We start from the raw sequence: 17,932 nt of genomic DNA, 5'->3' as shown, positions 1-17,932 counted from the left end.
ATCATCAGCATAATAACAACAACAGCACCACCACTTCTGCCTTAACACTTTATGTTACTTCCTTTCTTGGAGAGCCGCTCGAGATCTTTGATGCAAGATCTGTCTTAGAACCAACACAGGGCCACAAAAGAGCCTTAAAGTGTGGGCCAAATAAAATGAACCCCAGCTGGATATATCCTCACTTAGGAGCTGAAAGGTTAAAAGAAGAACTCAAATCCTTGTTATAAACTACAAATGCAGGTAGAAAGCCTGTAATGTCCATCTTTACAATGTATTTACATTAGAGCGACAAGGTGAGGTGAGGTAATATCTTTTATTGGACCAGAAATCTAAATCATTACCAGAAGACATCTGACACTGGTTTCTTTACTTATGTGTGTTTTTAAAAGCATTTTAATTCGTCTTTAAGTGATGGTGAAAATAAAGGCAAAAAAGGAGAAATTAATAGTGACTCAAGAGGTAAAGATTTCAAAAGCACTTCAATGCTCGGGTGCCCGTCATGAGATGCTTTAAAGAGAGCAGCTATTCAGGAAGTGCTGGGCACTGGCCCTCTGAAAATCAAGCTTCTTTAAAGTGTCTCAAGTGTGCAACCAAAAATTGTTGACGTCAGTGGAGAAGGAGATTACTTGGCCCCTGACAGGAATCAGTGACAAGATTGGGCCCTAAATGTCATGAGCACACAATAAAAAGAAAGATACAGGAGCTTAAATGAAAAAGCTGAAGCAAAATGTTGTGAGTGGCCTCCCCATCCTCTGAACAGATGAGCCAGTCTGTGTGTTGGTGTCCTAGGAGAGAAATCTTAGATCTGCTTACAAAGTTGTGGTACATTTTTATGACAACATTTCTGCTGTTGAATGAGCATGTGTAGCTTCTCTTGGACGTCATTTAGATTTGCATCCAATGGCAGGTTTCATTTCTTAGTACTTCTATCTCTTTAATTCAGTTCACCGAGGCTAATTACTATTTCTAATACTAGTTATAGCAATAATGGTGATAGTGATAGATGAATAGATATTTCCAAACCGCTGAGGTCAGCCATCTGCATCTTTTTCAAACAAGAAACATTTCACATTGTGTAATATTTATTCCTGTTTCTTTGCAATATTTTTCTACAGGGCAGCATGCTTCTGCTGTAGATGAACTGCTCTTTAATCAAATCATAATTCAGAGGAAAAGGCTCTTCTCTGGAACCGTTGGAAAGAGCATAAGGGTAAGAGGAGATACCTAGAGGCAGGAAGACATAGTAACTTAAAGAAGAATATCAGAGTGTGGATCCTGCAGGCTGCTGAGCCCTTCTGAAAGAATTAACGTGAGATACTAGGGTGAGGGTGCTACGGAATCCTGGCCCACAGACATGAAGGAGAGTTTTAGTGTCTATATGTGATTAGATAGATAAAGTAGACAGAGCCAAATCACAAGCACTTTCCACTTAATAACTGATCAGCACCTGTGCAGAAAAGTGTCCAGCCATTAGGGAGAAAGGTGCCTGGTGCTCTGCAAATTGAGCATAGCAATATGCCCACACCGAGGCTGTGTCTATACTGCCACTTTCAGTGCTAAAACTTTAGTCATTCAGGGGTGTGAAAAAACACATACCTTAAGTTAAGGAGGAGAAAAAGTGGGCATGATAGAGGTGCAGAGAGTGGAAAGATATAAGCAGAGCACAGGTGCCCCCTACAACTCAGTGAATGTTATGGGCTTTATGCAGGGATTACTGGGCGAAATTCTCTAGTCTGTTATACAGGAGATCAGATCAGATTGTCATAACGGGCCCTTAAAAATCTAGGAATGTGAGTATGAGTGGAGGTTGCTTTTTAAAAAAATAATCAGTTATTACTACTGACTGGCAGTAGGAGTATCTCATTTGAGTGTGCTGAGGAGTTATATGTAGAAGAAATGAAAAGCAGGGGTAGTCACAGCTGCTCTCAATGCCTCGTGTACACATGTACTGAATCCAGGTTTCTTGCAGGCCCACCCCTGTGCAGGGCCTGCCTCCGTCTCCTAATGTCATTACTGTGGATTGTAACAAAGCACCATGCTCAGTAGTCCTGCTGCAGGTGCAGTGCTTCTGTGAATCTTCATCCACACCTCTTCAGAATCAAGCCCTAAATTAGGGAATAAAGATAATCTGTGTCAAATTTTGCACACCGCGCAGTTGTTTTGGCTGTAAACTCTTCCTAACTGTTCCATCACAAGGATGTTCCCATTGTAAGTGTAAAGCTGACATAGGGGTTTATGGGGGAACAAGGACGAATGGCTAGGGAAAATGTAGTAGCTGGAATACATCTATGCTACACCAGTCCTGGGCTATGATTCTTGTGGCCATTACAGTGTAGCTGCTCTAACATAGTACAGGGAGAACAGCATGCATAGAGAAGCATCGGGATCAGGGCAGGGCAAAGCTTTAAGACACCTTTGAACACCCCGCATCCTGCTGTGATCGGTTCTCTTTGGCTGTGTGTGAGGATCTGTCCCCAGGTCTGAGTTGCATTATGCAAATGCAGAACCCAAAGAACACAAGACAGAAGTGGTTTCCCATTTTGTTTCTTTCAAACTCATTGTCTTTCTTTGCATCAAGTTTGATGACTTGTTCCTTCCATTTCAATTTCGACTGATGTCAAATTTGAATCCAATGTGGGAGTTTGCTTAGTGATAAAACTGTTTACACAAAAAAAAGCATATTAGTGTTCGAAGATGATGGAACTGAAAACTGCAGAATCTAATAACCAGATCATTTTAGGTGAACATTTTACTAGATTTCAAGATAAAAGGTAGACAACATTGATATTCAGATTTTACTAATACATATTTCTATGATGCTCATCCTTCTAATATCTATGCACTTACAAACATTAATAAATTAAGTCTCAGATGACCTCTATCAGATATAAAAAGATCATCTCCTTTTTATAGATGAGGAAATTGAGGCACAGATATGATATCACTTGCAGAGGCAGTTTCAGAACCAACTTTTTCAAACTTGGATGCCTCTCATTAGACACCTAAATCCATTCAGAACCTACTTGTAGTGAACTATGATGTTGAGAAACTCCAGCTGGTGGAATGAAGGTCTGGGTTATTTCAATGCATCACAACGTACAAACTGTAGGGATGATTATAGTAGCCCAACCTCTCTAGTCCAGCACTCTCTGGTTCAGCAACATCCATGGTCTGGCATGATTTTAGTTAGCCGGATGTCTGCTTATCCTGGGTGGGGCCAAGTTTCCTGTGATCCAGCAACATTTGTTTACAGCTGCCAGTCCTGGCTTTCAGTGTTCTGTGCTGTTATTTAGCTCTAATTTACCCCTAAATATGTCTTCTAAGAGACCAGCAAGCTGTGGAAGTGTTGGTAATGCTGTTGAGCATTAGCATTGTCAATATCGATACAGCAAAAGGTGGAATTGTTGCAGAAATGGAAAAGGGCACATCGGTACGTTGTTCCATTTATTTGCCTCTGGGAAATAAAAATAAAGAGACCCGCTTGCTACAATACTGTATTGACCTCCCGTGGTTTGGCAAATTCTCTGGTTCGGCACCAGTCAGGTCCCCAGGGTGCTGGACTAGAGAGGTTCAACCTGTAATGTCTGTCAATCAATGACTTCACTCTAAGAAGTCTTCATTCTACTTAACTATCTAGTTTTTACAAACAGTCTCCTAATACTGAAATTTTACTTATCTAAAGATAGATACATTTTCTGGACCTTGTCATTTTAATTAGTTTCCCTCCCTCTAAAATAAACAGACCAGAAGTAAAAAACAAACAATCAGCATGTGGTTTCAGAAAATCAAACCACTACTGCTCCCCAAAAGCACTGCATACGCAGTGCATGTAAACTGGCTTTCTGCATTAATATTTCTTTCAAATAATGAGTGGATCTAGTTACATTTGTTTCACCTTTCAGTTATTTTGCCAATTTTCCTTTTTCAATTGAAAAAAAAAATTCCTTTCCCCCACCCCTCAGACTCAAAGCTGGGGAGGGAAGGAAAAAAAGCTATTGGGGGGGGCGGGGGGAGAAGAGAGGTGGGAAATGCTAATAGTGCCAAGGCTGTAATTACTTTAGAAATATAAAGGTCTATTCTCTCCTTGCTGAAAAAGGAGAATTACACACAGAACGACCATTAGCATTAATGGGACTCACCTACATAAATCCCTAGTACATCAATGGGAGACTAGACCCTGTATAAGTATTGGAATGGAGCCTTTCACTGTTTACTCAAAGGACGTGTGCACCATAGTGTACTCTGTGAATAAGGACTGAGTAGGTCAAAGCTCTATCTGACACAGTTCATTGTCATTTGCCTCTTAAAGGGCAATTTTCAAGAAATTATTAGGTAGTGGCATCTTAATATCATGCTCTGCTACCTTTTACTTATTGCCTGACAAAGGCAGAAGCTGATATGGTATAAAATATTTTCATAATGGATTTTTCCTCTAGTTGTATTTCTGTTAATATACTGCACTATTTCTCCACAAACAATGTACAATTTGAATATGTATATAATAAAACCTAGGCTGCATCTCTATTACTAGGGCAAGGCAAATTTATAGTAAAAAGTTTTATTTGAGGAATTTAGCTCTTTAGTTGTTCACAGATTTGGTTGTTAGTGATTTTGTGACTGTCACACGAAAGCAAATTTTAGTCTACAGATTGTTTGTGAACTGGGTTCACCATATGTCTTTGCTGTTCATTGTTATCAGCGTGTGACTGGTCACTTTAGTACATGGCATTGTTTCTATCACCTCATTGGATGAGTGTAATTGTAGTAAAGAGGGGAGAGTCATGAACAGCCTCATATGGACTTTGGAATATCACAAGTGGAAGGGGGAGCTTTTTTTTTTTTTTTTTTTTGGAGTTAGGAGGAGTTGAGCTGTTGAGATTAGGCAATTTTTAGAACATTACATAACTGGATTTTTCCAGATCTCTTAAATCAAGCCTTATCTGAAACATCTCTGCTACAGAAATCAAGCCCTAGTAACATGGCTGAGATCAGTTGCATGTCTTGTTGAATTGTTTGTGCCAGGGTTCTGGCCTGGTAATTTGGGACTACCGTGCATGGTACTGTGTTGTTGTTAAGCAGTGGGCCCATCTCAAGTACAACAATATTTCCAAATTGTATCAACCAAGCGCACGGACTGAAAGTTCTGGCCTCCATTTTTCTATCATCAGTTACCCATTGTTCACCACTTTCAATGGACTCCATTCACCTGTATGGCATAGGAGCTCCAAACTGCATCTACAGAAAGCATTAATCTTCGGGGATGACAGGTGTCTCGTCTCCCCCAGGAGTTCATTCAGAGGAAGACACCTTTTAGTTCTCACTAGGGCTCCATATGAGCTCCATTAACAATGTTCCCAGCTGTGTCTAATCAGCATATTTACTGGCCTTCCTCTTCGCTCACCCTGTTTGTCTGGTCCTATCCAATAACAATCATCTAGTCTGACCTCCTGTATAACACAGGTCATAGAACTTCCCCAAAAATAATTGCTAGAGCTTATCTTTTAGAAAAATATCCAATCTTCATTTACAAAAGATGTCAGTGATAGAGAATCCACCACAAACTTTGGTAAATTGTTCCAATGGTTAATTACACTCACTGTTAAAAATGTACCCAATATGTCCAGTCTGACTTTGTCTAGCTTAAAGTTCCACCAATCTAAAAACCAGGCCCTTTGCCTTTCTGCAAAGGAAACACAGTGAACAGAATGTACAGAAGGTTACTAATGGCAAGGTGGGTTTGTGCAGCAGTGCCCATTCCTGCCAATGGCACCAACGAGATCACCATAGCATGTACACAGAGAGAAATCATGCATGACTGTCTGGCCAGGCTTTCTGGCTCAAATAGAGGGGGTGCCAGGGCCATTTATACAGTGAATCCCTGGTCCCACTGAAATCAGTAGCAAAACTCCCATTGACTTCGAGGTGGCCAGGATTTCACACACAAAGAGAGCATAGGGTGGAGGGATTAGATTCCTCTTTGCTGGTCCCATTGTGTTCTTTGGATCTGCTTCTCCAATGATCCTTCTCTTCAGTAAACATATTGCCCTTCCTATGAGATTATCCCTCCACTGTGACTGGAAACATAAGGAAGCCCAAATTCTGCAGTTCTCATTCAGACAAAAATGCTCCTAAATTAATGAGAGTTTTGCCTGAATAATGAATGGCACATTCAACCCTGTATGGATGCTTTGGTAGACCCACTTCTGGGAAAGGATGGAACAGGATCTTAGCAAACACAGGCAGGCAACAAAACTTAGGCAGAGCTTAGGGGGAGCCATAAAGCTTATCTTTGACCCTAGTATTAAAAGATGAGTTCAGCAAAAGAACCCTTGAACGTTCACCTTTGGTGTCACTGTACTGAGGATAGTAGACTTCAGAGGGTGGGAAGCCGATGTCATTTCAGGTGTATTAAAGCTTTGCATTCTTTTGACTATGAGGCATTGGCCATAACTTGAGATAAGATACCAAACTTACTAGAGCAATAGTCTAATCGGATGGTATGGCAAATCCTAAATGGCTATGCTTTCCCCTGCATTTATCCCATCGGTGAGTAACAGTGAATAGATGCCTCAGGCAATGGTACAGTTTACACTCAGCGTTTCATTTTTATGCTATTTTTCCCCTGTTGGACACTTCTAATGCCACCTCTGGAATCACACACCATTTCATCCATGTTGTGTATCTAGTGCAGCAGCAGTACACTAGATAGGATATTTCCCCTCCTCTCTCTTTAGTGTCAAAAGCAAAGCTCAGCCTTTCAAGGGTCTACTATATTACAGAACTCTCTCCCGGCTCCCAGGAGGCCCTGAACTTAAATGTGGAGTTAAGGATAGCGAAAGGAACCATTGCGCTCATAAAGATGCGCTTAAAATGATCTCATAAGGTTCAGTCTGACACAAATTGATCTTCATTGACTGATATGATTTTCCTTGAACACCTGTGACAATCTGCTGTATTGTGAGTTACTGTATAATCCCTCTCAGCCTCAGCAAGTGAGACTTTTGCTACTGCTAAGTGGTGTGAGAAAATTTCCTGACACAGCCACTTGTCTGCCTTACAAAATCCTCAGGATTCTGCCAATCCAAGCCTTGCCTAACAAACAATGAACCCCAATTCCCGAGTTCCCCAGAGACATCTTCCTGAAGCACCCAGACCACTCCTGAATACTTACAGACATCAAGGTCTTTGCTCCTTTAAAGAGATAATACACTGGGGAGCTTTAATTTAATCGGGGTTTGACAAACACATTTCAATCACAGTACTGAACTGGTTTATAGTAAAAGTAAAACAAGTTTATGTAACAAACACATAAGATTAAGTGATACCAGGTATAAGAAATAAAGATAGGTAGGGTTACATGCAAATAAAAATACACTTGTAAGACTAAAACCTGATTTGACAAATAAAACTCTCCTTTTCAAATAATTGTTTCTCAGAATCTTTTCCCCCAGCATGGCTGACCAGACTCTCTAGCCAGGACCCATCACAGATCTCAAAATGCTCGGTTCCTTTGCCTTTTCAGGTGAAGGATACCAAAAGGACTTTCTGTCCTTGCTTATATCCTCCAAAGTTCAAAGACTTTGCTTTAGGAGGCAGGAAGCCCTCCTGGGGCTGCAGCTTGCTGTATCCACCAGGGAGCTGATACCATGTTAATTTTGCAGTCTTCCTCCACCCACCCCATTGTGATAGCCTCTTAACTACCTCCCCCACTCGCTACGTTGATGGCTTTGTTTACCTTTGATGTAAATGCATTTCCAATCTCTCTCGATTTACCTTGGATACACATTCCTTTGACTCGGGTGAAGTATCTTATATCCCGCCAGGCACACATCTTAAGAACATAATTTCAGCACATTTGTAATTTTGCATAGGTTATCTGCACATACCCCACAGAATAGTATTAATGATCACTGAGTGAAGAGTTTTCCAATAATACATTACATGCCACCTTTTAGATACAGTTTCTGACAATGGTGTGTTAGTTGTAGTGAGAACGTCAGGCCTGGCAAGAGTAGCTGACACAGAGTAGTGATTATCAGTTGGTCTCTGTGTTACATCCCCACAAAGTTCAGCCTTCACACTCCAGTCTAGGCCTGCCGCTCCCTGTGACAATCCTTTCAGAGTGGAAAAATAGAGCCTGATCTTGCATGGTACTGAGAACTTCCTGTGAGCAGTTTATTATTATTCTGTCATATATGTAAGGCAGCACCTAGAGGAGCTAACCAAGATCGGGGCCCCGTTATCCTGGGCATTCTGCAAACACACAGTCTCTGCCCAAAAAAGCTTACAATTTAAACAGTCAAGTTAGAGAAAGGGTAGGAGGGAAAACAGAGGGGTGAAATGACTCTCCCTAGGTCACAAATCAGACCAATGACAGAGCCAGGAATAGAACCAAAGTTACCTGACTACCAGTCCAGTACCTTACCCATTAGTTTGTTCTGCCTCCAACCGACCAGGGCCCAAAGATGGGATGTCATGTCTAAGAAAGGCTCAAAATAAGGGATGCCCACCAATAAAAAAAGATATTATCCCCTGCAGCATAATTAAGATACATGGGATTCAATTCTTTAGCATAACCAGCTCTTTCTCCAATCTCTGCTTCATGATTCTTCATGTCTGATGTAAATACTTTTCAATGATAAAAGTGAGGAGACACAGGTGTGTGTGTGTGTGTGCGCGCGCACGCGTAATGCAGGGAACTTTTGAACTAAAGTAAATGGCATGGCATCCCTGACAACAAGGAACATTTGAATTGTATACAAATGCCTACAACTCCCAGTGAAATTGTCTAAACTGGTGAGTACCTCTGGAGTGTGCCAAACCCTGGTGTTACTGAATCTTAATACTAGGATGAATTTACTGTTATATTTTCCTTTTGTATTAACTACTAAAGTGAGTTGGTTACCATTATTAGAGCCAAATTCTGCCAAACCTGGTCTATCACGCTTTGAGATGTGGTCACAGATCCTGAAGGAAACATATGCACTCTAAGACAGCTTAATAATACACACCACATGTCTAATTATGTAAAAAAATACAGTTATTCACTTCTCACGTATACAATAATTTAGAAAAGGGTTTAAAACATATAACATATTGTCCCATAATACAAATTCTATTGCGCGAAATAAACCATGATTGTAATGGCTAATAAATCCTCTTGTCCTCTAAGAATTGATCCTCCTACCATATTTTTTACTGATGCCAGCTTGGAGCTTTTGATTCCCTCTCACCATGTACATTTGTGCCTCGTGCACAGTACTTATATTTCTTGCAACAGAGCAGAACGACCTCCTTTCTAACTTGCAGAGACAAAGCAAGGCTGTAACACTTAACTAATAATTCTCAGTCAACAAAGGCTATTATGTCAGTTGCCAGTCTCAGCCCTAATCACTGAACCATTTTTTATTTTAGAAACACACAATAATCTAATTCATTATAGACATACTGTTATGTCCTAACCTAATTTTAGCCATATAATCTCATAATGGACATCAATGAATAGAGGATTAGTCAAAACCTATTAATAAAGAGATATAACAGGCCCTCACATATTTCCTTTTAATATGCACGGTAAGCCCCAAATTCTGTTTCCATTGCCCAGCCTGAGTAGCTGGACTGGATGCTGGGCATCTCACTGGGAGCAATAACTCCCTAATACTGTGGAGTAGAAGTAAATCTACCCTGCAGTTAGGAGTGTAGCTTTTGGTTCATAGCAGCCGCCGTGTCTTTGCACCCCCATTCTGTGTAGCCTAATGGCTCAGTGGCAGACCCACGGGTCCTGCCCCAGCCCCCAACTCCAAAGGAGCTGCTGTGTGTGGCTGTACAGAAAACTGGCCTGCATGGCACATGTGGGGTGTGCACACCTATGTAGGAATCAGCCGACGCTAGCATGACTCCTGAAAAAACCATGGTGTCAGAGCAAGAGAGCAGCAGAGCAGGACAGAAGAGACAGATCTCTGTATAGCCATCTCTGCTACAGCATGTCTGGGGAATTTTGGGGTTAGAAGGCCACACCTCTTGCCCACTGACAATCCCCATCCAGGCTCATGGTAGATTAAAAAAAAAAAAAGATGATTTTTTAAAAAATGGATTTTTTAATTTCAACTGAATGTTTTAAATTAAATACAGGTTTAGTCATAAAAAACTATTTAAGATTAAATTTGAAATGGACCTAAAATTAAAAAAATTAAATTAAATACAAAAAAATAATATTACACAGTACGTTTGCTGCCAAGTTTTAAAGCAAGTCAGCCCATTGAACTGGTAGAAGTCACTGGCTAACCATCTGGAACATGAATTTGTTGAAGTGCTAAACCAGCTTTTGAAAGCAGTAGCCTCTTTTGCTGATGTGGAGAGAGAATATTTTCTTCATTTCAGTTCATTCAATTCTGTGACTAGGTCATTCCAAATTGAGAAACCAATTAGGAGCTGAAAAAGCAAGAAAGCGTGTATTTCCTCTTCCGGTCTATGAATAAAAACTAGGTGTGAGACGCTGAGATGTACTAGTTCTAAAATCTTGAAGGACATGGTGACCAGAAACATTTGATTCAATTCATTAATTACAGATAAGTAGTCAAGATGAAAAAATCACTTAGGTTTATATGCAAAGCATGTTTTGATAAGAAAAAAGTTAGGTATCCAGCACACAACGTAGCTTTATTTAATAATAATAAATAAATAAAATGCTGGTTTTATGCATTTTAAATTGAATTTCCACCCAAATAGAGCTTGACACAATTTTCAAGTAAAAATGAAATATACTAAACATTAAATTGAAAATGGTAAATGTTGCGCTTCTTAACATAAAAAAATAAGAATCTGAATAAATGTCCCCACCCCCAGAACAATTGCCTGGATGCAATTCCCCCACTGCTGCCCTGCAACACCCTCCTAGTGAAGCCCCTGCCACCTGTGTGCAGATGTCTGCATGCACATCCTTTCCCCCTGGCCTCCTTTCCATATCTCTGCCATGGTGTTGCTCTTCACCTGATCAGTGTCGTAGCTCAGGCCCTGGCTGATGCATCATAAGGTACCTAGCTCCCTCTTCAGCGTAGCCTCCATGCTGCTCCCTGGGTGGCCCACAGAAGCCAGTGCTGCCCCACAGAGCTGAGCAGCTGCAAGAGGAGCCCAGGTGCTATGGAGTCTACTGCCCTGGTATTACTCTGCTTGCTTAGTGACAACAGTGTCCAGCTGTTTCTGACTGCAAGGGGAAGTGTTAGGGGGATTGGGGCAAGAGGCTGCCTTCTCAAGTTATCTGAACTCCAGATTACATGAATAAAATCATTGTCCTGCTGTGATGGAATACACTCCTGTATTCACACCTACACACTCTTGTGATAATCTTTGTACAAATTATGCCTTGTAAGGTATCATTTGAAAACTTATCATTTGCCAGTCAGTATTGTCTTGATAAAATGTGTGTGCCAACATTATATGTGAAGTTATAGGATGTATGATATTAACAACACATGTTCCAAAGCCACAGCCCTACCCAGGCAGAAGTCAGGTTTGTCCTAAACAAAGGAAGGAATGTGTGCTTGCCTTAATTTGCATTTAAGAAATACAGAGTCATTAAGCAAGGAGGAAAACAAAGGAAGTCCAAACGGGTGGGGAAAAAAACCAGCAGGGAATATCCTTCCACATATTCTCTTTGTCGCCTGAGTCTAAAGTGGAAATGTTTTTCCAGAGGGAGACTGAAACTATAAAAAAGCAGGGACTAACACCCTTGGCACCCCATTCTCTCTCCCTGACCATCACCTTCACTGCACCTGAAGAGGCAAAGGTACCAGTTATTGGACTCTGGGAGAGGGGTCTTGACCTGGGGGTTTGGTCAGTAATCTGCTGGAGGATGTGGTGAGAAAGCTTGCTTTGCAACAAAGTTAGTTTCTTAAGTGGATAATAGTAAACATTTTATCTTTATTTTTCTTGTAACCATTTCTGACTTTTATGCCTCATTATTTGTATTCACTTAAAATCTCTCTCTTTGTAGTTAATAAACTTGTTTTATCTAATCCATTGTGTTCAAGTTTAAGTGCCCAGGTAACTCCATTTGGGGTAGCAAGTTTTGTGCATATTATTCCCTTAAAAGAATAATGGACTCAATATATTTGTATTGTCCAGGAGAGGCACTACAGGACATACATTTATGGGGGGAAATCTGGGACTGGAGGTGTGTTGGGGGTCATCCTACAGCATAACCTAGGTTGGTAAGAGCCAAGGTGTGGCTATCTGGCTGGCTGCAGCACACACACACACAGACATGGCTGGGAGTGACTTACATGTTGGAGGCTATTTGTGAGCAGTCCAGGCTGGAGTCTACAACAACTTATTGTAAAGGGCACCCCAGGTTAAAGTGCAGGGGTGACATAGCTACTCAGTCTGGATTGTACTCTGGTGTGTCACACCCCCATACTGTTTGGATAAACAGGAGTAAGCTGTATTTTTATCATTATAGGACCCACCTGCATTTGTAAAAAAACAACAGCTGAAATAGGCAAATCAACACTGAAGGGAAGTTAAATTATTCCATTCTGCTCACCCAAATTAAAGAAGAAACTTTGGGTGAAATCCCAGCCCCGTTGAAGTCAATAATGTGACTGTAAGGATATTAGCGCAGTTGGATTTCCCAGTGAGCACAGTAGTGAGAATTATCTTCCATTCTGCAGATGGATTCACCTAAATCATTTCTCTTTCCCAGCTCCCACAGTCACCTTCCCAACACTCTGGCAGGGTGTTTCCATTGGTACCAGCGGCAGAGCAGAAAAATCACAGAAAATGTTTCTAAACATCCATGTGTGATGGTGTAAACGGGTCGACTCACCGCCGCGGCGCCTCCTACTGGTTACTCCTGGCATCTAGCTCAATCCAGCTGCGGAGCGCCCTCTGCAGGCCGGTGATCCACCTGCTTTACTATCGGCCCCGCGTCCCTCCCTGGACCGGGTGCCCTTTTAACTATAATTGGGGTCTCCTCCTCCCAGGGGAACCCCCACCCTACTATCCCCACTTTGCCTCAGTAGTGGCCACTGACAGTCATGGTCTAGCCCCACACCCTGGGGCAGACTGCAGTATCAGCCCACTCATCACAGGCAAAGGGGTTTGGACCTGCTGCTTCGTCCTACCCCTGGGCTGCCCTCTGCAACCCACAGTACCTATGGCCCTTTGCTAGGCCGCAGCCTGGGGCTTTCCTGGCTGGAGCTTCCCTAGCTCCTCGGCCTGTCCCCCAGCCCTGCTCCCTCAGGTATCTATTCTCAAGCCCTAAGCAGCCAGGCCCATCTTTCTCTGCCTCCAGAGAGAGACTCCCTGTGCTCTGGCTTCCCTGCCTCTTATAAGGGCCAGGGCTTCAGTTTGGGGGCGTGGCCTCCAGCTGCAGCCACTTCCCCAATCAGCCCAGCTCAAAGCCCCTTCCCAGGGCTGTTTTAAAGCCTCACCAGGCGGGAGCGGATAGCCACTCCGCTACAGATGGGTTTTAGGGTTTCCTTCATCTTAAGCCACTAGAAGGAATAGAGGGATTCTACTGACTCACTTAAATCCCATGGTAATGTCTCACTGAGGGCATGATCCAATGCCCATTAAAGTCCATGGGAATATTTCTACTCACTGCAATGGGTGTTGGGTTGGACCCTCAGAAGGGGCAGATTTCAAAATATTGCATTTCACTTTTTAAAAAAATTATATACAAAATTTGGTGCTGAGACCAGAGAAGTGACCAAAAGAGATTAATAGCTCCTCTTCCATTTACTGCCACTGCGTTGTCTCACTTTTGAAAATATAGTTCATTCAAAACATAATATTGCACTGAAAGCAAGTGATTTCTCTGTGAAAGTCACAGAACCACACAAAGGTGTTGAAGATGCCTTGCCTACCATATACGAGCCCTCAGCCATGGTATTCGACTGGCTTGTCCCAACATTGGCTGGTCTATGAGTAGCAGCACTAGTACAAACCCCTAGAGCAGGGGTAGTCAATTATTTTTTGTCAAGATCCAAATTTCTTGGTCAAGGTATAGTCAAGATCCAGACTCCAGAGAAAATAATAACAAAAAATAACATTAATGATAATAAGTAAATAAAAATTTCAGGGTCTGTTCAAAAGCATCTAGTGGTCTATATTTGGCCTGTGCTCTGACTTTTGATTACTTCTGCCCTACAATAATCAGGCAGAGCTGGGATTTGCATTGGTGCAGCTTATCCCTGCTTGGAACCAAGGTAAAGTGCTCGAGATCAAAAATCTTCACATGGACTCCCCTCCTCCCAGCCACCAAGTCCCCGTCCCCCCACACCAAGTAAACCAATAAAAAAGCAACAATAGGACATTATCAAGGAGAATATTAGAGGTATATTTGTTTGATATGGCTGGGATGGGAGGTTGTCCACATTCCCTCATTTGATATCTGTTCTGTTTATTTCAGAGGACTTTTAGTGTCAAAACTCCCTTTGTTCCCTGGAAAGCAGATTATCCGACATCTGCCTGCTGCATGGTTTATAGTCAGGGACGGCTCCAGGCCCCAGCATGCCAAGCGCGTGCTTGGGGCGGCAAGTCACGGGGGGCGCTCTGCCAGTCGCCACGAGAGCGGCAGGCAGGTTGCCTTCGGTGGCTTGCCTGCGGAGGGTCCGCTGGTCCCGCAGCTTCGCAGGACGAGCGGACCCTCCGCAGGCAAGCCGCCGAAGGCAGCCTGCCTGCTGTGCTTGGGGCGGCAAAATGCTTAGAGCTGCCCCTGTTTATAGTCCCTTCCTCTGAGATATCTGGTGCTGGCCACTGTCAGAATACTGGACAAAGTAGACCATGGGTCTGATCAATAAGGTATTTCCTCTATCCCTATGTTGCCTACAATCTAGGCTATTTTACAGGACAACTCTGCACACCCAGCTGCACTTTTTGGGGTCTTCTGCACTTTGTTCAGGACTAAATTTACACTAAGAAAACACCTGGAAAAGACAGGAATGATGCTACTGTACCAAGACAAGGGAGGTAGTTTATTTATCTTGGGATTTAGTGAGTTAAAACAAGACTCCAGAAAGTGGATTCTCTTAAAATGTTCTGAATAGAGGCAGAGCTAGCAGAGTGCGTTATTTCATGAAGCCTGAGAGCTGCCTCATTGTCGTGAAAGAAGCAGCTCTGTAGACCTTCTAAAAGTACCAGCTGGACCACAGTTTGAGAACTGCTAGCAGATGAGTGTAGTTGTCCCTTTATTCTGCACACTTAACTCCTTTTAGCTTTAACGGGAGCTGCGCATAAGCACTAAGAAGAGATCATGCCCTCCAGTTATTTACCTATTTCTGCCTCATCTCTTATATTTTATGCTATTGTCACAACACATAATTCAATGGTGTCATCTGCAGTTCACAGTAATTGTGTTTGTATTTCAAAAGGTATAGTATGCGTGTGAAATTTAACAAAGGGTAGAAGGAGTCACTTATTGTGACTTGGGTTGTTTATTTTCAGTAAGGGAGACAAATTTTCATAACTCAATACTGCTGCTGCACAATCTACAGCTCATGGGCTTCACGTGACCTATGGAGCTCTTTCTTCTGGGCTGCTGGTGCCCTCATCAGCTCCTACAGCTAATGCACTGCAGTAGCACACCAAGACCTTCCCCCTCCCATAAGGATGGCAGCTCCATTATGTTAAGTGCTGTGCAAACACAGAACTGAATGGGAATCAGTGTAGTGTTGTGTGACTAACCCACCTGGTTCTAAAAACAGAAATCAGTAAGATCACATGTTTTCCCTACTGGGCCCAAGTGATTGATTTGTACATTGTGTTCTACAGAGCTTTTTCTATTCCATTTTTAAACAACTCTAGTGTTGAGGCTTTAGTGACCCACCTTAGGAGATTTCGCCACAGTCTGGTAGAAGCTACATTTTCTTAATTTCATCCAGGGCTCACAGTCAGCCAGCTGGGAAGGGAACGTTGAGATAGACGGGGTACTACTAGGGGAGAGAAAAAGGCTCACAGAAATTGTTAGGGGAAAGAAGGAGACATTGTGAGTGGGCCTGAGTAGAGTTCCACTTCCACCCACTTCTAAAACACTTCTACACATATTTGAGATGGCAACATTGTATCCATTCAAACACTACAACATTGTGCCCATTCAGAGCCATGCACTTCAACATTGCACCACCCTTAAAAACAGAACCATTGTACCTGCTAAAAAGGCCTCATTCAAATCTGCTGTTGTTTTGAAAGTTAAATATACTGGAAAGTTACTGATTTGAAAGTGAATGCTCTTTGGAGAGTGATTCTGCTGGAAACACAGCTTGCCAGAGAAGTGCTCTGCTTTCCCTTTTAATAGTATCATTGCTGAGATCCCCTCCCTTGGAATGATCATTGATATTGCTCTGTGAGCCAGCGTCGAACAGGAACTTGTGATGTTATGGTAGGAGAGTCCTGGGCTTAGAGAATCAGAGTTCTGGGTGTCTGTGTTTGCTGGATGTGCTAAAAAGCAGGGGCGGCTCCAGGCCCCAGCACGCCTGCGGGAGGTCCACCGGAGCCGCGGGATTGGCGACTGGCAGAGCGCCCGCCGCGGCATGCCGCCGTGCTTGGGGCGGTGAAATGTCTAGAGCCGCCCCTGCTAAAAAGTCCTCATGCTCCTATTGGCCACTAGCAAGAGATGTAATCACACACACCTACTTAAATCATCGTACTTACACTCTTTAGCCTGGTCTACACTAGGCGTTTAAATCGGTTTTAGGAGCGTAAAACCGATTTAACGCCACAACCGTCCACACTAGTAGGCACCTTATATCGATTTTAATGGCTCTTTAAACTGGTTTCTGTACTCCTCCCTAACGAGAGGAGTAACGCTAGTATCGGTATTAACATATTGGATTAGGGTTAGTGTGGACGCTGATCGACGGCATTGGCCTCCGGGAGCTATCCCACAGTGCACCAGTGACCGCTCTGGACATCATTCTGAACTTGGATGCACTGGCCAGGTAGACAGGAAAAGCCCCGCGAACTTTTTAAATTCATTTCCTGCTTCCCCAGCGTGGAGATCTCATCTCATCAGCACAGGTGACCACGCACAGCTCATCAGCACAGTTAACAATGCAGTCTCCTGAGAATCGTAAAAGAGCCCCAGCATGGACTACACGGGAGGTACTGGATCTGATCGCTATCTGGGGAGAGGATTCAGTACTAACAGAACTGCGTTCCAAAAGACGAAATGAAAAAGTATTTGAAAGAATTTCTAAGGCTATGACGGATAAAGGCCACAGCAGGGACTCAGTGCAGTGCAGAGTGAAAGTTAAGGAGCTCAGACAAGGCTACCAGAAAACCAAAGAAGCAAACAGAAGGTCAGGGGCAGGTCGAAAAACATGCCGCTTCTATGCTGAGCTGCATGCAATTTTAGGGGGCTGCGCCACAAGTACCCCACCCCTGATCGTGGATTCCGAGGTGGGGGTTGTAATCTCTGCCATGGCTGAGGATTATGCAGACGGGGAAGAGGAAGAGGAAGAAGAGGAGGAAGACCTAGCAGAGAGCACACAGCACTCCGTGAGCCCCAGCAGCCAGGAGCTTTTTATCACCCTGACGGAATTACCGTCCTCCCAGCCCTCACAAGCCACTATCCCAGACAATGATGCCATGGAAGGGACCTCTGGTGAGTGTACCTTTGCAAATATCAAACATTTTTTTTTAAGCAAGCCTTTTTTAATGATTGATTTGCCCTGAGGTCTTGGGATGCATTCGCAGACAGTATAGTTACTTAGAAAAGTTTGTTAACATGTCCAGGGATTGAGAGGAAATCCTCCAGGGACATCTCGATGAAGCGCTCCTGTAGGTACTCCAGAAGCCTTTGCAGAAGGTTTCTGGGCAAGGCAGCCTTGTTCCGCCCACCATGGTAGGACACTTTACCACGCCATGCATGTAGCAAGTAATCAGGTATCATTGCGTGGCAAAGCATAGCAGCGTATGGTCCCGGTGACTGCTG

The 17,932-nt window shown here is 43.0% G+C and overlaps 1 long non-coding RNA gene across 1 annotated transcript in view; it reads right to left on the bottom strand.

The window, feature by feature from the left end:
* Positions 1 to 441: 441 nt before the first annotated feature.
* LOC123374896 overlaps positions 442 to 17,932 on the bottom strand; it is a 34,951-nt gene continuing 17,460 nt past the window's right edge. The window contains exons 3-4 of the long non-coding RNA XR_006581242.1: positions 15,827 to 15,929; positions 442 to 2,105 (exon numbers count right to left, since the gene is read on the bottom strand). This is a non-coding gene — a long non-coding RNA (uncharacterized LOC123374896). The remainder of the gene's footprint in view (positions 2,106 to 15,826; positions 15,930 to 17,932) is intronic.

This window comes from Mauremys mutica, chromosome 7 (assembly GCF_020497125.1).
Source record: "Mauremys mutica isolate MM-2020 ecotype Southern chromosome 7, ASM2049712v1, whole genome shotgun sequence".
Classification (NCBI taxonomy): domain Eukaryota; kingdom Metazoa; phylum Chordata; order Testudines; family Geoemydidae; genus Mauremys; species Mauremys mutica.
The sequence above is the reverse complement of the archived record's forward strand: the minus strand, read 5'-3'. Positions and strand labels throughout refer to the sequence as shown.